Source organism: Alligator sinensis, unplaced genomic scaffold (genome assembly GCF_000455745.1).
Source record: "Alligator sinensis unplaced genomic scaffold, ASM45574v1 scaffold1012_1, whole genome shotgun sequence".
Lineage (NCBI taxonomy): Eukaryota > Metazoa > Chordata > Crocodylia > Alligatoridae > Alligator > Alligator sinensis.
The window spans coordinates 2,041,389-2,062,418 of NW_005842104.1; the positions used below are offsets into that span (position 1 = coordinate 2,041,389).

At 44.5% G+C, this 21,030-nt stretch overlaps 1 pseudogene; it reads right to left on the reverse strand.

Annotated features, from left to right (window-relative positions):
- Positions 1 to 183: 183 nt before the first annotated feature.
- The window catches only part of LOC112550420, a 22,373-nt pseudogene continuing 1,526 nt past the window's right edge, over positions 184 to 21,030 (reverse strand).

A 21,030-nucleotide genomic window follows, 5' to 3' on the forward strand; every position in this document is an offset into this window, starting at 1 on the left:
CGGTTTCTAGCTGAATGCAAGCACACGATCAGTTTATAAAACAAAAGTCAATGGGAACATCTCTCTGTGCCCCATTTGTCATCCTTGTGGCATGTACTGCTTGGCATGACCAGCATTTCTGATATTCTGGAATGAAGCTCCAGTTTTATTCCTGGTACTAATTTATTTACCTTTTCAAGCTCTCTAACCTAACTCTGAAGCATAGGCAATATTCTTCTCTGCAGTTTTGTGACTGCAGCCAGAAGCTAGCCTCTTATCCTCTTTGATCTCTTTCATAAAGCTTCTTGCATAGCTTTGTTTAGTTCCTGAACTATTTGTAATACAATAAAATGTGTCTCTACTTTCAGCCCACTCAGAATCTCCTATATAGGAATCTTCGTTCTTAGAACTGCTTGCTTCATTCTCTGTTACATAATTTCTAAGCCTTGTTTTAATGTATCCCTGAATCAAGATTCTTTAAAAATTAAATTAAACATTGCTATATGTCTCATAACTTTCCTGTTAATAGGGGCAGAGTCCAACTTATAAAGAGTTTTTTTACTAAGTTTCTTGTTTCATTCTATCCTGTAATGGCCTGGATATATCACTTACTGAGTTCTTGGTTTGCTTAGACTGCGAAAAGTTTAGAGTTGTATTCAGCTAGTCTAGCTCTTAGTTTCAAAGTCTCTCTTTTGCATCCCAAATATGCTTTCTATTTATCATCTGGTTTAGCATGTTGTAGATTCCCACTACCATCCTGTGCAGTGATCTGACTTAAATGTATGTCTAAGTCCCTTCCCAATTGAGAAAGTTTATATTTTGAGGACTATTTTCATTCCTTACATGGCTGATATGTATGTACATTGTGAAGTTTGTTTAGTTTGTTTAGGTTATTTTGATTTACACCACTTGTCCTATTCTTTCTGTGGAAATTCATTACATTCTTTTGTTCTCAGTCTGTTTTGTCTCTATGCTTTCCTCACATATCTTTAAATTGCCTCTCCTGAGGTTCTTATTGTTTATTGGTTCCTGGATATGCAGTCTCTACTTTAATCATGCTGTAGTTACCTGGCCCCAGTTGCTTCATGATTTGTAACTTAACACGTGGCTCCTCTCATTGATTTATCTGTTTAGAGGAATACCTGCTTCTCCTTATCGATAGTGACAAAATGCTGGACAATCAGAAACTGGTACCAGCCAAATTTCAAGCAGCAAATTGCTGATCTAAATTTAATTGGTGGAATGGGGTAACTTTGCTTTTCAAATCCTTCAGTAGCTCACAAACTCTGCAAGCCTCTTGTAGCACTGCTGTATTGTCATATAATGGAAACTAAATTCAATACTCAGTCTTACAAGACATGTGAAACTGGGTAATACTAGGTATGGTCAGAATATGTGGATTTCCTGGAGAAAAAGGGGACCTGAAAAGGAGAGAAAAGGCTTGTTACTCTTGTGGTACAGTAAACATTGGGCAAATAATAATGATAATATTTAATTAAGTGGCCTAGACAGGGTTGACAGGGTACTATTGATGGCCAAAGTGAGTCCAATGGATCTTTGGGCCACCCTGGTCAGGTGGCCAATGGTGGTACCGGCGTCCGGCTGGTGACCAGACAGGTGACTTGCTGGAACTTTAAAAAAAATTTATCAGGGGGCCGCCACTCAATCAAAAATTGGGCGGCTGGGCTCCCGAAAGTTACATAAATATTGCGTGGGACAACTCAAAAGAAAACAGGGTGTGCGTGCGGGGTCAAAGGTTCAAAACAAGTGCTCCCCCGGGGGTCAGTGAGCAGAGCACCCCAAACAGCGCCCACCGACTGACAAACTGCTTGAGCTTGCCGGCGGCCACTGCCCAGTGGTGCTCCGCCCGGAGACGCACGCGAAGGACACCAAGGAAAAACGCCCCGAGGTGACCGGGAGCCTTCCTGGCCAGAACCTCCTTCCTGGATAGCCAGATCACCAGCTTGGCCAGAGCCAGGAGGAGGTTGACCAGTTGGTCCCGGGCCTTGGTGGGGCGACGGACGGGGAGTGCGTAAACAAAAAGGGTTAGAGTCTAGGATTCCTGAATCAGAAACAGTATTATTTAACTAGCATTATGAACTTAATAGCACCTAACTAAACAGTATAAAAAACAAATGGAGCATGCCCATCAATTAACATTTTAGCCCCTGTCAAATACTCAAAACCAACTTATACTTAATTAATTAATAGAAATTAGTGCCTTCATACATGTTTATGATCTACTAATATAACTGGAAGATGCAGAGATTTGCACCAAACAGATAGGCTTAGGAAGCTGGCTAAAATTAATTTTCTGACCCAAAAGTAAGGATAAATTATTTGTCATTTTGTTCCCATTTCCTTGAAAATGGGGACAAGATATTATGGGCACTTTTACACATGTTCCTGGGTGGGAAGAGGTGGCACTTTAATTAGAGCGGCTCCAAGAGCTGCTCTAATTAAAGCATTTCAGTGTCTCATGTATCAGCGTCCCCACACTTAAAAATGACAGCAGGGATGCTGATACACAAGACACTGCAGTGCTTTAATTATAAGAGCTCTTGGAGCTTTAGTTTGATGAGCTTTGATTCAAGCACCCCCCCACCACCACCATTTTTAAGCGTGGGGAAGCTGATACATGAAACACAGGAGGTTGCTGGAATGCGGTAATTACCACACTCCAGCAGACTCAATTAATCCCTTCCTCGCAGGGGCCTGAAGACCGCAATCGAGTTACCTCCCTGCTCCGCGCAAAGCACACACAGCTGCTGCAGCCTCGCAGGCCGGCCATGTTCTCCGATCGCTCCCCGCCGAACCTGCCCCGGGTCTCTCCAGCTGCGAGGGGAAGGCAATGCTCCCGCTGCGCCGCGTGCGGCTCAGTTAATTGAGTCTGCTCCAACTTGTGTCAGAGCAGTCTCCGTACTCAGTATAGGCACCCTATAGCCCTACTTTAAAAAGACTGTCATTAAAAGTAAATATTTGCAAGTAGACACAGTAGTTATTTTTTATTCTAAGTATAGGAACAATTTTGCTATTTAAAATATCATTGTAGCTGTTTTTACATGAAACATTTTACTACAAAAACATTCTTTCATTTAAAGCAATCTTCAGGCTTGTATGAGTCTACCGTGTGCTTATTTCATGATACTGAATTAGTATATTTGAAAGAAACATTTAAAATAATAAAATTCACAGTTCTTACAATAGGCTTTACATAGTAGAAAGGATTCCTTAGTCTTGGTATCTATGCTAGTTCTTCCTCTGCTTATGTCAATGCACAGTTAAGCTCAGGAGACCACAATGATCTCCAAAGAAGAAGCTTACCAGACATTGCAAATCCTTAAGCATGCAATCAGAAGCAAGTTTACTATGCAAATTTCCTGCTTACTTGAACAGTAAAACTGTGCACTAAGATGATTCACTATGGAAAATAGAGGACAGACAGAGGCAAGAAGGATGCAGTCTGCTTTTGAGTGGTAATCTGCAGATGTGTAGGGATCTTTGAGTCCTCTGAACATACTGGCTGTTGCTTATGAAAATGAGCAGAGCATCTTTTCAGACGTAGGGTATTTTCCTTTAGGATTTGTCTGTGCCAGCTAAGACTGTACTTAAGACACATTGCTGTACAATGCTTTGTTGAAATACACATATGCTTCTATTATCAGAATTAACAGGGAAATTTGATGAATATGTATTAACTGTCCACTGTTAATTCAGATGAAGACAGAAATTAAAGCAAAATTAATTGGACTTATAAGACAGGTTGATTTTAATTACACACTAAGGTGAGTTAGAAGGAGGGAAGTCAGTAGAGTCACACCTGTGTAAAATCAAAGTAAGTGAAATCGGGTTCAAGCCTACAGTATTCACTATTATACTCTGCAATATTGCCTACTTGACATTACCACAATAACTCCTGCATCTAGTTTTTCTATACATACAAAAGCTGTAAACATGTTGATGGTCCCCATATTCTGTTTGTGGGAAAATCACTTTTTCTGTTCCTTCTGAGGTCAACTACTCGTACATAATAAGTTTACATAAATGTTGGACACCAAAGCCTACATTTCCTCCATTGAGACTAGTGGAGTTACCCGTATAGAAAATGTAACTTTCTCTTCCTATTTGCAAATCCATGTCCTTAATTTTAATTTTAGACAACATAAAAATGGCTATTTTAAAAGCACAGTTTACAGACTATCCTCACATAATTTTTATTATTTATTTTATTTATTTATTCAATTTATATTGTATACTTCCTAGAGCATTCAGGGTCTTATAGTTCAAAGCTAACACCTTGAATTGTACCTGGAAAAATATTAATAGCTAATGCAGACCCAAGAACACTGGAATTATATGCTTCTGGTGACCTACCTCTCATCAGAAGGTTGGCCACCACATTCTGCATCTTCTTCTGGATGGTTTTCATTTTCTGTCCTTTCTAGAGTACATTGCAGTAGTGTAACCTCAGGGTTATGAAGGCATGGATGATGCTGGCCAGATCCAAATCTGAAAGGAAGGGTTGTAGCCTTTTTACCAAATGGAGCTGGTAAAAAGGGCTCCTAGTTATGACTGCCACCTGAAGATCCAGTGTAGCAGAGGGTCCCGGAGCACCCCAAAGCTGAAAAGCTGAATCCCATCAATGATAGGTGTCCCAATGCCCACCCTCCCTTCATCTGCAGTCAAACTGTCTGTCCAACACTATAACTCTGTCTTGAGTGGATTCAGTTTCAGTTTGTTCACTGACATTCAGTCCTTAACTGCAGTCAGGCACTGGGAATGGTCTGAGCATAGACAATGCAGAGGGGAGGCATGGGGGGGCATGTTCCCCACCTGAGATTAGCTTCTACTAAACTGCCACCGGCACGGCGGTCACTGCTCTCCACTCCCCTCCTCGCTGCCTACACCACTGTGGCCGCCTGCGGGCAGTTCTCACTCAGTCAGCCCTTGCCACCGATGTCACCATGGCCACCTACAGGTGGTCTCTGCTTGCCGCCGCTATACCCCCACTGCTGCCACCACCACTGCCACCTGCGGGTGGTTGCCATGTCCCCCCAGCCTCAGGGGGCATGAGTCATTCATGGGTCTGAGACTGGGGCCAGTGTTAGATGAGAAAGAGAGATAGAGCTGGGTGTCATCAGCAGGCTGATGGCAGCTCCCTTCAAATCTCACCAGTGGCCTCATATATGCATTGAATAAGAGGTATATCAAGATCAACCCCTGGGTAATCCCACAGGAAAGGTCTAGAGGGGATAAATACTCACTCATTACCACCCTCTGGGATTTCCCCAATAACAAAGAGGAAAACCAATATAGAACCATCCCATGAATACACACTGTCATAAACCTGACCTCAGGGGAACTGTATGTCTTAATTTATACCAGTCTTTAATTTCCACTTTTTTCCTCACATGTACAAAATGTAAACATTTTCTAATATATACATATAATATATTATTATATATTATAGGTCATACAAGATTGGGCATCAGGTGACTTTTTTATAGACAGCTGGTGTGTGGCATCATAAATTTAAAGGAACGGGGTCTAAATTCTGTTTGCATTTCTTGGTTTGCAACCATTCAAACATAGGTGACCAAATTTGATCCAGTGCTTTAAGCTTATGTCAGTGTTTTAGTGTTATATCACCACCAGATGGTAATGTTTCAGAATGTTAATCTTATTTTAGAAAAGACCCTGTGTTATGTCTGTTTTAATTGGTCTGTTTTGAAGGTTAGATTTAAGAGAGCTGGTGTGGTAACTTACTGAGCATGGATCAAAATTGTCAGGTGGAGAATACAAGTAGAAATTAAGACAGAGATGTAGAAAGTCTTCAATCTAAGAAGAGCTTGAAAAAATAAATTTGTCAATTGTTGCTAACTCAAGAGAAACAGGGTACAATTACATGGAAAGACAATGATGTACACTGATTAAGAATAGGGTTTTAAGATATTGAAATTATTCAGTTACATAAGATAATGTACACCTGGGGTATGAATCTTCATATTTTGTGCATAAAGCCATCACAAACTGCTTCCAGGCAGGTTAAACCATAATTTTTCATTATAGTACTTCTTGTAGCATTCACTGAATCTTCTAGTACAGACACTAAGGGTGTACCTACTTGATGCACAGTAGACTAATTCTATTGTGCATTAGTCCATCATAAAAACCATGCTAATAAGCTAATGCACAGTAGTTTACTGCACATTAAGCATCACAGAAAGACCATGTACCATTGCTACTGTTCATTAGCACCAGTTACTGTGCATTTATGTAGTACCTCATATTAGAGATACTAAACTTAATGTGCAATAGTAACAGCTCATTAATGTACATGTAGACATGCCCTGAATGAGGCAAATACTGGACTACACCAGCCTCTAATTTGTTCCACCATGGCAGTCCCTTTTATTGTTACTACTACTTCTACTACTATTATGACTGCTACTACTGTTTTATCCCCAAGAGTTACAGGTAGGATAATGCTGAGATTTGTTTTTAACCAATAACTTGATGATTATTTTAGTCAATGACTGGTTTTCCACCCCAAACTTTTCTAACCCACTCTGTAAACCACGATCATGCCTATGCGAGAACAAGGATTCTACATCCTAGACATAGGCTAGGTGTTAGACTGACATTGTGCCCTGGGGCAGATGTGGACCATGGGGATTTTCACAGAATAGATCTGGTCCAGGTCATAGGGTGGCAGTGGCAGCAGTGGCCACCACAGTGGCAGCCACCATGGTTGCTACCATGGCCTCACTAGAGCTATGAGCCAGGCAGCCACTTGCTGTGGCAGAGGTGTGCAAGTGGCTTTGGGCAAGGCAGCTGTACGGTGATTGAAGGCTATGTTGTACAGCCATCAATCACTCCCTTCTGCCTGAGGATCATGTCTACCTGGGACCCACAGCCCTAGATTCTTCAGCAGCCTCCACCCACTGCTAAACATGCCCAGATCTGGCCCATGGGCCATATGTCTTAAGAAATCAAGGTCATCCTCAGTGCATGGTATAAATCTACTATACAAAGGCATCATACTTTTCAGCCAATGTTAATACCACATAGCTGAAGTTTGGTTTCAAGATTAATTTATAATTGATAAGTACAGACTGATTCTCTGGGACCGAAAGTTGAAAACTAAAATAGCAGTGGTTGCTAACTTGTAATTGTTTGGCAGTTTCTATTTGGTGGGTGTGTCTACACATGCAGTTAATGTGCACAAATAAACTCTGGAGCTTATTGCGCGGGAGTTTTTTGCTCTTGGGTGTGCCGCTGAAACGTGCCTAGGATCAGAGAACTCCGGAGCACTTAGCTTCAGAGTTCATTCATGCTCAGCACATGAAGCCCAGACTCACATGTGCTCCAGAGGTGTTGCTGGCTGGTGCACAGAGGGGCTGGCCAGCAGGCTGCCCCTGTGCTGAAGCACCGTTGTGCCCCAGCCAGCCCTGCAATCATCTACATGTGTGTTTAAGTGCAGTAATTTACTCCACCATTGGATAGTACTTGTGTCTGACAGGCCTATCTGATGGCATAGTAAATTAGTCTACAATGACTTAATTACAGTGCACATATAGACAGTGATGCTTTACTGCATAGTAAATTAGTCTATTGTGCAGTAAAGCACACATATAGATGTGCCCAGTTATTTTTAACTGTGGCCATTATCCACTAACACTGACATCAATCAAAGTTTTACTCAACAGATACAAGATCAAGCCTTACTTCCTCAGGATGAAGATCATTATGAGGGCCAAAGTAGTTATCAACCTAGGTTATAGGTTTTACTCAATTAGTGAAGACCTAATTATGCTAATGAATGCTATCTCTCTTAGCCTTTCCTTTTCCTGTGTAACCATCTATAGCCTAGGAAGGATTGTTCTCTATGCTAGTGACCAGTAATTCAAAATATTACTTGCTATTTTAAAGAAAATCATCCCTTCTTGTCCTCTCCCAGGCTAGAGAGGTGTAAAGAATGGGTTTTTGGGGGGATGGTGGCCAAAAATTTTGGTAGGTCAAAGTATTTGCCAAATTTGGCCAAATTTTGCAAATGGATTCATTTGCTCTGAAACTGGGTTTTTCACCATATTTCCTATTTGCCTCACTCTTAAAAGCCTCCCTTTACTTCTAATCCACCTTTCACTTGCTCCTCCCTCTTTCTCCTCTCCATAAAAATAATTCTGTTTCATTATTTATTTAGAAGATTAATACTTGAGGTCCACGGGGTTTAGTAATGGACTAGGGCACTAATCGTGCTCGGCATCCTACCCCAGAGAGAAATAAAGTCAGTCTTGCCTCAGAGAGCTTGCTTTTTCCTTTTAGAGTTATTTAAGAAAGCAGAAAGTATATGTGCATATGTCTGCTGGTGAAGCAGATTTAAAAAATGAAGGAAAAATTTTTAACGTATAATATAATTTTGAAAAATGCCTGGTGCTATGAGGAGGCAGACATAGCTTTATTAGGGAAAAAGGATCAAAGGATAAAGGGAAGTTATTGCTTGTTAATAAGAAATTACCATGAAGTATGCTTCCAGGTATTCCAATGGCTTTGGTTTCAATAGCCAAAAAATAACTGTAGTTGTGGGCTTGGAGTCACTGCATTATGACTGGTTGGGATATTTCACCATAGTTTGTTGTAAACACAGTGCAAGATATTACAGAGATTTGCAGCATATATCAGTGGTATTTTTCTGAGATCAGTTCAAAATAAAATGATTACACTTAGCAGCTGTCTTGCTCCTTTTGTTTGATTTAGTTGGGCAGAAGATACTGTTACTGGCCATCAAGCTATGCAGAAGGTAAATTACCTGTATCCTTCTCTACATTTGTAATCTTTGATTCTTCCCTTTCTCACTTTAAAAAAACATTTTCCTCAACCTTGAAATGCTCATCAGTCCATCCCCGGGAACTGGATGGATGGAGGTAGACTGAAAAAGGTACTAACATAAAAGCAATATCGTTTTCCATAAATCTGAAGCTAATGGGAACCTCTGTTCTCTAATGTGATCCTCCTGTATTTCAGCAAGCGTGGCAAAATGCGTCCTTAGGATGATAATTCATATGTATATATTCTATTTCCTCTTCTCTCCCTGTGAGAGCTTTTAAGGATGACACCTCCTATATTCATTGAATAGTGAAGTGGGTATATAACCCTCATTGGTAGAAGCTGGATCTTTGTCTTTGTGGAGTAGCGGTGCATGTAAGAGGTTAATGAATTTGCTGCACTTGCTGGTATGGACATTTTCCTTTTACCCTGAGAAGCAGAGGCTCATACTTTTAGTTTTAGGTTCAATGTTCAAAAGTTGCATTTGGCATATATACCCATTTTTTATTCATTCCTAATTGTCTAGGAGTCTAATTGTCATGGCCAATATGTGACATGCTTATACTTCACTAGACAGGAAAAAGCTGGACTTTGAGGCTGAGGTGTGCAAGGCACATGCACAGACCCAAAACTAGTTGTGAACAAATTTTGTTGATAAAAAGAGCACTCTCCTAAGTATCCTACATTTGGTTAAACTTAGCAAAAAATGAGCCAAACCTTATTACTCTTCCATTACATTCTTTCATTACAGTATCTCAACCTCTATTTTCTTTCATTTGGTTTCCATGAACTTTGTTGAATGTTCCTAGGAAATACCACACTGGGAATGCCTTGCTAATTTCTAACAACTGCATTTATAATTCACCTTGACTGCATGATTAAAAGATATCAGGTGTTAGTTTAAGGCATCTACAAGTGCTATTAATGCACATTAGCATTAGCATTAGTAGTAAATTACTGCGCAGTAAGCCAGTCCTGGGCAAGTGTCTATCCATGCAACCTCTTGGGAGAAGATGTGCTTTTTGTAGGAGTAGGTTGATTCAGGCCTCCTCCTGTCCTGCTCCATGCCACTGCAGCAGCTGTGGGGAGCTGGAGGTTCTGGTCACAGCTACCCACGTGCCAGGGGCACTCTTTAAAAGGACGCTTTGCATGGTATTCCCTGGTCACATGCTTTTCTGGCCCAAGGCAGTCTGCAGTCATCTAGCACAGCCTTCTACAACATTGTCTGCAGAGACTGTGCTCAATGTGTAATGGCTGCCCCATGACTAGAACCTGGAAGTGACCACCCACACTGTGGACTTCTGCTTGCCACTGCACTCACTGCACCTCACTGCCACAGTGACTGCTCCTTGGCCCTGGGTGGCCTCAAACCAGGTTGGCCACTCTGTGCTGCACAGCTGTGTGGCCAGGCTCATATCCCTATCTGTGGCCCACTGCTCCTGGGCTATCACACACCAGCCCCTGGGCTGCTGCCTGGACTCTGGCAGGGATGCTGATGATGACCAAGGATCCTGGTTTTCTCTGATTTGAAAAAAATCTACAATTTTTGGTTAAAATCCCCCCCCCCCGCCCCATCCACATTTTTTCCATTATTAAAATGAAACATTGCTAAATATATACAGATATATTTAGCGGTGTTCATTTTAGTCATGGAAAAATGAATTTGGGGTTACTTTTTTAACTGAAAATTGGGGATTTTTTAATATCAGAAAACCAGGATCCTTGATGATGCTGCCACAGGTGCCATCCATGAGCTCATGGGGCTGCAGCCTCACTGTGTGTGGGCCTACCCTGCCAGCTAGGACTGGTGGCTCTACATTGTCCAGCTCACCCAGAAACACGAGCAGTGGGTGGACTCATTCTGCATGATCTAGGCCACATTCCAGGAGCTACTTGACTAGCTCTGCCCACACCTGGAGCAACAGCTCAGAACCATGAGGCTGTCCCTCTCCATGGAGACCTAGGTGGACACCATCCTTCTCACCATCCTTCTCAAGCTCACCTGTGGTACATTGGCCACATCTTTGGGGTAGCTAAGGTGACCACTTGGGAGGCCATCTTGGAGGTCTGTGGTGCCCTCCAGGACATGCTGGGCCATGCTGTGCTCTGGGTCAATGACCCCACAAAGTTGGTGGCCAGATTCTGATCCCTGAGCAACCCACAGTGCATTGGGGCCCTGGACAGGACCTGTTTCCCTGTCACCTGCCTGCCCTGGGGCAACCACCTATACTATAGCCAGCAGGGCTTCCACTTGGTCATACTGCAGGCTATGATGGACCACTGGGGCACCTTAACAAACGTCAGTGCCGGCTGGGCTAGCAGTATCCACAATGCCTGGGTCTTCTGGAACTCCACACTGCTAGCCCTGGAGAGCAGGTGCTATGCACCAGGTGTTCTGGATCTGCAGCTGGGTAAAGTCACTGTCTCACCCCTCTTCATTGGGGACCCTGCCTACCTATTCCTGTCATGCCTTTACATCAACCAGCTCAACCCACATGATGCACATTTCAACAGATGCCTGGGCTGGAGCCACGTGCTTGTAGGTGCACCTTTGGCCACCTAAAGGGAAGCTGGTCCACTCTCACTGCTCATCTTGAGGTTGCCAAGGCCAACACCCCCTGGCTCATCATCACAGCCTGTGTGCTGCAAAACACCTGTAAGGACTGGGGGGAGTTCTTCTGTGAGGTGTGGGCAGAGGAGGCATGGTGGGCAGAGGACAGCAGTGGGAGCAGCAGCTGCAGTGGCAGCAACAGCAATCCCTTCCCCCCCGCCCAACTGAGGCCCTGGGCAAGCTACACACCTGGCAGTGGGGATCAGGGCACTGTGTATGAGAGGTGTTGGCAGACCACCTCCTCCTGCACCGCATGCTGTAGGGCACCTGGCTGGCTGGCCATGGACTCCAGGCCCACAGCACACTCCTAACACCATGCTCACTGCAAACAGTTTTCAGCAAAAGTCTTTATTTCCCTCTATAAACACAGACCCCTTCTCACCCTCCCTCCCCAACACAGACCCCACCACCAACCCCACTGACTATAACCAATAAAACACCCTGTTCATTGTGAAAACTATTGATATTGTGCTGTATGCCCTCTTGGGGTGGGGGACAGTGGGGTGAAGGTGTCTATGGGACAGGTGTCCAGTACTCCAGCCTCTGATAACACCACTCCAGGTGCAGATGCTGCAGCAAGGCTAGCAGTCTCGGGGTTCACCTAGGGGTGAGAGTGGCTGTTGCTCTGGCTGCTTTGCCAGTTCCTGCTCATCCATCATGATACCATGGCCAGCAGATCCTGTGTGCAGTTCTGGCTCCAGTGTGGCCAGCTCTTGGTCAGAGGCCAAATGGTGTCTGGGAGAGTGGTGGGGGGACCCAGGCAGTGGGCCCAGCCACCAGGGGAACCTGCATGGGTGCAGGGCCAGGGGACCCTGGCTGCTGCAGATGGTGCTGCACCTCAGCAAGTGGGGCCAGTGCTGGGGACTGGATAGTGGGTGGCATGAAGGTGACCACCAAGTCCAGGATGGTGTCCAGCACCTGGTGGTCTTCCTCCATGGCTCCTCTGCCTGGGTCACCATGGCAGCCTGCCACCCCTGCACCTCCAGCATCTTCTCAAGGAGGATGAAGTGCATCTACAAGAGGGCCAGGAGCCTGTCCCAGAATGTGCTGTCATATGGAAGCCTGTCCCAGAATGAACAGTCCTCACAGTCCCTCTCCCAATTGCACGCAATGTCCTTGGTGCACCAGACTCACTCCTCCACCAGCTGTTCCTCTGCCACAGTGGACAGCAAGTTTAGCATCAGGGTCCAGTCTTGCATCTGCTGCTGTTGGAGGCAACACATGTGGAAGGCACTGGCTGAGGGTGGCATTGCCCCTGAGGGCACATCCCTGGTGGTGGCTGGTGCCTCTGCTGCCAGAACTGCAAGGCCAGAAGAGAGATTTTCTTTATGAGAGTTTGCAACATTTCAGAAACAGCATGCACTATACCAAGGGGTTGTGCACCACCCAGCCTCAGATCAGGGGTTGTATGTGCACAGGAGCCCAGGGATCATGATAAGTTGGCTGTGAGAGCCCTGCTAAAGGCAGCCACTGGCTGAGCTGTCCATCCCTGCTCCCTTTACAGGGGTAGGCGGCCAACTTGGCACTTGCCACAGGCAGCCTGCCTTAACAATCCCCTACCCAGGCCAGGCCTAGCAGCTACCATGGCTGATCTGGGCCAAGTCCCCCTGCTTCTCTTGCAGGCCCAGCACTTTTCTCCCATGGCACCAGGAACACACTAGCTGGGGTTGGGGGATGATGGGCTCCCACCCATCTGGGATGTGGAGCTGGTGACACCAGCACCCTCCTCCTGGTGGGCATCTCTAGAGAGGCAGCCTAATGTCGGGCCCCTGCCATGCATGGTCTGCACCCCAAACACACCCCTGCTGAGAGTCCCGCAGGCATGCTAAGATGAGCTGTTTTACTGTACCAAGGGGTGCCTAACCCACTATGCCCTGCTGATGATGATTGTCATGGCACAGATGAGAACCTGGCATGGGACCTTGAGCTTTGAAGGTGCCCAAAGCAACTCTGCACTTCACTGCAATGTGTGGAGGGGTACCTCTGCTTATGATACATGTCCCTGACCCCTGTGGCTGAGGAGGAGGTTGCCGATGCCATTGACAAGTTTCTCTGCATGTGACAAGCTCCTGGCTGCCTAGCTGAGAAGGTGCTGACTGCTCAATGAAGTTCTGCACTGCCTCCACCTCCCTGTGTGTTGGCGGGGGGGAGATCTTCAGGGGGCAGGGGGAGCTTGGCCAGGCAGCATGGGGAGGGAGGGCAGGGTCAGGGCCCTTTCCCCATGCAGCACCAGGGGCAGGTGAGAGAACTGGTGCAGGAATAGGTGGCTGCAGCACCTCCTACCTCTCCCCCTTGCTCTCCTCCCTGTGTGGGGCTTACTGGATGGATGTGGCAAGCAGGCATCCCCAGCATTCCAAGACTGTCCCTTCAGGCAGTGAAGAGGTGTGGTGGCCACTGGTGTTCTGGGGCGCAGGCTGCAGATTATGGGTCTGCTCTAGTTCCAGACCATGGTTTCACTGTTGCAAGATCCTAGCTGGCCCCAGAGCAGCTCTCTGCCCAGCCACAAGCCTTGTAGTGCTGCTGAGGCAAGTCTCCGCAGAAACCTCAGCCCTGTGCTATTACAGTATAGGTGCTGCTGTGGTCTCCATGGAAACTGGCCCCAGCCATGCAGGCAGGGACTTCTGGGAAATGGATTGTGGCCACCAGCAGGACCCATCATTTTGCCCACCTGTGCTCTACATTTGTGCTACTGTGTAGTACCTACTGAATGGTTAGTTTACTACCTACATTTGCAGGTATTAAACTAACTGCTCAGTAGACCAAATTACAGTGTAGTAACTGCCTGCAAGCGTAGACAGTGATGCCTTACTGCACAGTAAGTTAGTCAATTAGTCTATTGCACAGTAGTGTCTTGTGTAGATGCACCCTGTATGTGTGTGTGTGTGTGTGTGTGTGTGTGTGTGTGTGTGTGTGTGTGTGTGTACATAAATGATTTATAAATAAAAAAATGATAGCTCCAGAATATGCTGTTCATCAGGGTTTGCACCACGATGAAGATGTAATTGTCTTCCCTGTCCCTTCTCTCAGTCTCCAGGGGGACTCACAAAGCTTACATAAGCAAAATAAACATAAAAGTCATATCAAAACTCTTTTTTTTTAAACATGAGTATTTTGGAAATGCAGCTCCAGCAACTTGTTCTGATGACACCATGAAAAGAAATTTTGTTTACTGATCACTTTGAGATATCAACTGGTTTTTGCTTTTTTTAAACTAGCTTTTTGAAAAAATAATCAGGTATAATCATGTGGTTCTGTGAAATATTTATATGTTGTAATTTCCATTGATGGAAATATTCTTAGACAACTCAGTATTGTTTCTTACTGCCTAAAAGGAGGAGAGGGGGAAGAAAAGGATCTTTATATAGCATTTATCCCACTCTTTAAACCATTTATTTTTTTCCTATGAACATTATATTTCTAATGAGAACCTTTAAAAGATGTTTTTATTCAAAGTTTACACTACCATTTGGCCTGATTTTGTTTCTGCTTGTTGTCATAACCAAATGAGTTGAGTGCCCCTGTCACAATAGAACTGCTGAATGACCACAGTTATTAATACCCTTAGTTGGTATTTTACTTTGTGTTTGTGTTGGATGTTGTATCTTGAACACGCTTAAGAACTCAAAGGTAACAAATGTAAAACATGAGGGTGAACTATGCTCGGAGTGTGAGGGAGTCATGATGCAGCAAATCAGGGGTTACATGAGGGGCGTGACCGCACGGCCGGCAGTCACAGCCTCCTAAAAGTCAGCAGATACACGGGGCGCATTTTGATTGGCTCTGTAGCTTATAAAAAGGGGCAGAACACAAGCACAAGGGGGACCCATGCCATATCGGAGAGGCCTGATCACCCTCACCGGAGGTCCTGCATCCACGAAATCCCTTCCCCCCGGATGCCCCCATCACGACCAAGTATATCATTCAAACGTGTTTAGAGCTCTCAAGTTAACAGCGAGTTTAATCTTGAAACTGCTGTAAAGGAAACCACCTATACGAAAGTGTGAGTAAAGCATTTATTTGTTACACTGCCTCCTTAATTGTTTTTCTGTCAATGGGAAGAGAGATAAGAGAAGGAGAAACAAGGTCCTGTAACCCTTTCGTCCCCTGCCTGTTAGCGTAGCACCTTTCTGGGTCCAACCACCCACCGTTAGGTTGGTCACTTGTTTCTTCTTATGTTCAGAAAGCTTGGTAAGTGTTATACTCTCATTGCAAACTCCACAGGAAATCCTACCTCTTCCATGAAGACTTTAATTAAACTTGACAATAAAACAAAGCTCTAATGCAGGGGTGGGCAAAATGCAGCTCGGGGGCCGCATCCGGCCCACCAGGCCATTCTATCTGGACCACAGGGCCCCTAAAAAGTTTAGAAAATTAGTATTTATTTGCCCCTTGCTGCCTGTCATGAGGCCCTCGGTGGCTTGCCAAAACTCAGGAAGTGGCCCTCCGCCCAAAATAATTGCCCACCCCTGCTGCTGGATAATAATTGACATGAAATGATGGAGTTCAAAATCTTTAAAAAAACCCTTCATTCTGGAGAGTCTGTCTCATTTCTGGTATCATCTACCTAAAGGATAATAATAACCAGGCTCTCTGAGACCAAGATAGTCAAAGTCAACTTTTGGCTTCTCATGGAAGCGTCAAAAGTTTTGTTGCAAGTAGAAGGCCTTCTTGTCATGCAAGCTACTATGCTTGAATTTTAGATCAGTCTAGAGAAAACTGTTGTGTACAGCAAATAATGTTTTCATGGTTCAGAGTAATAAAAGTTTGTCAATAACAGAATAATACAAAAAGACAAAACCAGGAAAACTTCAAAATATGTAAAATGAAGGGAAACACTATCCAGACTTGTGTGCATTTCAATAACATGATATTACATGTTAAAAAGGAAATGTCCATGCTATTTGAGAATAGTATTCAGCATGGAATTATCAGTGAGGATAGAAGATGATTTCACTTGTGATTGTCCATTCACATTTATTACGAAGGCCAATTTATCAACTGAGAAATGCCAACATTTGTTTAAGAAGTGTATTGAAGCAAATTATGCTGCCTGACATGCCCAACTGGAAGAAAATTAACTGAAGTAAGAGAATAATACCAAGTAAAGGAAGAACCTTTGTTGTTTTTGAGGGGAAAAAGTTAACAAAGTATGTGATAAAGAAGTTGAAGAAATTATTCATTTTATACTCACCTACAGTGAAGTGAAAGGTGAGAGTTTTTAATTGCCCCCAAACCCCTATTAATTAATAACCATTAAAAAGAATTAATTGAGCAATGTATTAATTAATTTCACTTAGTTTCCTAGAGTCAGTTCCTCACATCAGTTATATTGATTTCCTTAGACCTTATGGGACAACTTAATTAATTAGACAAAGAGAGAAACTTCAAAAGTTCAATAATGACTAATTCTTTTATTAGCTACCAGTAGATGTGATCCTGCTACAGTATATTTTTGTTAAGGGTTCAATACTCGGCACTTTTATTTCTGTTTTAATAAATCTTGCCCAGTCTTTTCAGAAATAACACATTTATAGGCAAACATTTATATAAAATAGCCACTCATCTCTTGCATATAGATCCTTTATGTTACTCATAATGGAACTCCCACATAGAAAGTGGCCCTAAATAAAACACTTATATAGATGATCAATGTGGGAAATTACTGAAGTATCAGTAGATTAATACTACTCCTTGAAAACACTACGTTCTTAAAAGTGGCTTGTGGCATTAGTTATGTGCATCATGAACAGTATTTCATGATTTGACTTTGGGCCTGAAATTAAGCTTATTGAAAGTGATGGAAGGACTTCCCTTGGCTTCAGTGGACATTGGATTAATTGGTCCCAAGCTTTCTATGTGAATGTATCTTGAAAAAAATGTTCATGTTAATTAGTTAGTGCTTTTTGTGGAAAAAGGTGAGTTCGTGCCCGGTGCGCTTTTGCCAATAAACACACAGGGGTGGAGGATCCAACTTAATCTTTATTATTCCAAGTCTGCGCAGAAAGGGGTACTTGGCGATCGTTCGCAAAGCAAGCACCGCCCAACCTAGTGGGCGTCAGCCTTATATAGTTTTCTCTCACCCTACACGCTGTGCAGTTACTATTGGTTGCTTCTCTTAGCCCATGCGCACATCACCTTAGCCACAGAACATGCCCGTACTTGCCTACGTAGCAGAACAAGCCCATACTTGCCTATGTGGCATCTTCTCTCAGCAAGCAATCTTTTCTTATCTTACATACACCACACCCCTCCCAGGGCCAGCAAACTGCTTTATGCATTTAGCTAGATAGAAATAGAAAAAAGCGTACATCTTAGAAAAAGCATATATCAAATCCCCCCTTTGAGGCTATGACCAATGGAATAGGACCATAGTCCTCGACCATTCTTCCCATCCTCAGAAACCGTTTTGCGTCTTCTCGATTTTTCTGGATCAGGTCCACGACTGATGGTTTCACAAACATTACTCGATTGACAGGGGTAGACATTAATTTTTTTAGTGCGTTACAACACACAGGTACGCACTGCACCCCACAACAAATCATTACGAAAATACATACACCTGCTACAATTAAAAGGAAAATTTGCCTTAGCCATGAAAAATTATGAAGCCAAGAAGTGAGCCATGAAAAATCAAATCCATCATCTTCTTTGATATGTGACAGAATGTCTTGCAACTTTTGTACCTTTGACTCTATCAACCCGGAATTATCTGTCAAATTGAAACAGCACATTCCGTCGAACTCTTTACACCCGTGGTTATGTCTCAGCAACAGGTAGTCTATGGCTGCTCTGTTTTGCAGGGTAGCCCCCCTCAGTTCTTTCATTTCAGTGCTGAGGGCAGCTAGGGCCTGTGAGGTCACGTTCAGGCCCTTCGCCAAGGCACAGGCCACTTTGCTTATCTGACCCTGGTTGGCTAGGGACACTGCCTTGGCCTTACTCAGGAGGTCTATATCACTATTACAGGACTCGTCTAGTGGGCTCGAGCTTCTTCGGCGGCGTCTGTCAGAGGCTGCAGGCATACTTGGTAGCCAGACGGTTAACCTGCTGAGAGTACAGGGTCCCCCCGTTGCGTTGGCTGGGATGTACGAATAAGCAGTTTTCCCACAAAGGAGGAACCACCCTAAGGGCAATACATCATGGCCATTATTATAAGACACATTAGTTCTGTCTGAGCAATTAAAAGTCCCTCTCTCTCGGGTTAGGTTTTTACAGACTTTGGTACAATTCACAAATTGAGCACAACTTGTGTTACCAGGTGAGGTGACGGTTAGCACATCCACCGAAAAGGTACTGGCATTCCTTTTCATGGTAATGGGTCCCCACATGGGATTGTTAGCGTAATTTATTGGGACTTCTATCCCTCCTGATGCAAACCAGGTCTGATTCCAGAGTGCCTCTAATGGAGTAGGCACCCCTATAAGGCATGTTGTGAAAACATCCTGAACCGATGTTCCACCAGCCAAACAGAAATGAGTTGTGTTTAGCACCTTCTTTGTCAAATAAACCCACACGTTTTGGTTTTTCTCAAATTTCTGACGCAACAATCCCTCAGACCCTAGAAACACCAAGCTCATGTAAAGAACTATTTTCCACATGTCTGGCGTTTAAATAAGAATCTAAGTCCTTCCACAGGCTCGGCTGTCCAACGATGTCCATCTGTGTCGGCTTCCGGTGCGACACTCTCGGTACCTGCTCCCTTGGATGGAACTTCCGGTGCGGCCTTTACCCTGGTATAGTGGATCCACGGCTTTACCCCTTGGAACTTTACCACTGTATGAGTGGTGAGGATCACGGGATACGGTCCCTTCCACTTGGGTTGAAGAGGCTCGTTTTTCCACGTTCGGACCAAAACCTCGTCTCCGATCTGAAACTTGTGGACCAGTGTATCTAGGGGCAGCGGAAGTCATTCTTGGACATACCTGTGGAAAGAAGACAACACAGCAGACAGAGAGTGCAAATAGTCTTTTACCCAACTTTCTCCCTTTACATGCATTTGGCTCCCATGCGTCACCACTGGATTCTTAGGATATGGCTTGCCATACATTAATTCAAATGGACTAACTTCCAATTTTGCTCTAGGGGCTATGCGCACTCTAAGTAAGGCAAGGGGTACAGCTTCGGGCGATCTCAGCTGAGTCTCCTGGCAGAGTTTAGCCAATTGTCTCTTTAGAGTCTGATTCATCCTTTCTACCTGCCCACTCGACTGTGGCCTCCATGCTGCGTGGTGGTCCCATTGTATTCCCAGAGCCCGAGAAACTCCTTGGGTTACTTCTGACACAAAGTGCAGTCCTCGGTCCGAGGCTAATCCTTCCAGAATTCCGAATCATGGAGTTATCTCCTTTAGCATTACTCGAACTACTTCCTTCGCCTGATTGGTCTGGCACGGGAAGGCCTCAGTCCATCCAGTCAAGGTGTCTATGAGTACTAACAGGTATTTTTAGTGTCCCTTTCTGGGAACTTCAGAGAAATCTATCTGCCAGCATTTGCCTGCTAATAGTCCTTGCCTTCCTGCTCCTGGTGGGGGTTTGGGGGAAATCTTAGGATTGTTGGCACAGCAGACAGAACACCTTCGCACTATCTGTTCTGCCATTCTCCTCATTCTGGGTCCCACTACAATTCTTTGGAGACCTTGGGTCATGGCATCGGCTCCCAGGTGAGTGCCCTGATGGTACTCTTGGAGCACTCTACTGAGAATCAGTCTCGGCACCAGGACCTGTCCTTCAGGCAAAACCCACCATCCATCTCGTTGTTCTTTGCTTCCCAATTTCTCTGCGAGTTGGTTTCCCTTTCCGGTATACTTGGGGGGTTCTGCTGGCAGTACCACTTGAGGCACCAGTGCCAGTATTGGATCTTTTGGACCGATTCTCTAGCAGCTCCCTTTGCCGCAGCATCTGCTAACTGATTTCCCCTTATAACTTCACTATCTCCCTTCCGATGGGCCTTACAGTGTACCACGGCCACTTCAACTGGTTCCATCACAGCTTCAAGTAACTCCAAAATTTCTGTCCCATACTTCACTGGGCTTTTATCTGCTGTCAAGAGTCCTCTCTCTTTCCATATAGCTCCATGTGCGTGTAAAACTCCAAAAGCATATTTTGAGTCCGTGTATATTGTAGCTGTCTTTCCTTTTGCCAGATGAAGAGCTCGGCTCAATGCAATAAGCTCAGCTCTTTGCGCAGATGTATTTGGAGGCAAGGCTCTTGCTTCCACGGTGTCCCATGATGTGACTACAGCATATCCTGCTCTCCAGATCCCATTATCTATAAAACCGCTTCCATCTGTGTATAATTCGAGGTCTGCGTTAAGCAGTGGGGTGTCCTTGAGGTCTGGCCTGCTAGCTTACACACTCTCAATGGTTTCGATGCAATCATGCTGCAATTCTTCATCCTGTTCTACCGGCAATAGTGTAGCCGGGTTCAGGGTATTGGAGACCTGCAAATTGATGTCTCCCTGGTCCAGGAGTGCAACCTGATATTTAGCCATTTGACCTGGGGAAAGCCATGCCCCCCCTTTCGCATTCATCACCACCAATACGGAATGCGGGGTGTACACTGTCATTGGCTGTCCTAAAGTAAGTTTCTTAGATTCCTCCACCAACATGGCTGTAGCTGCCC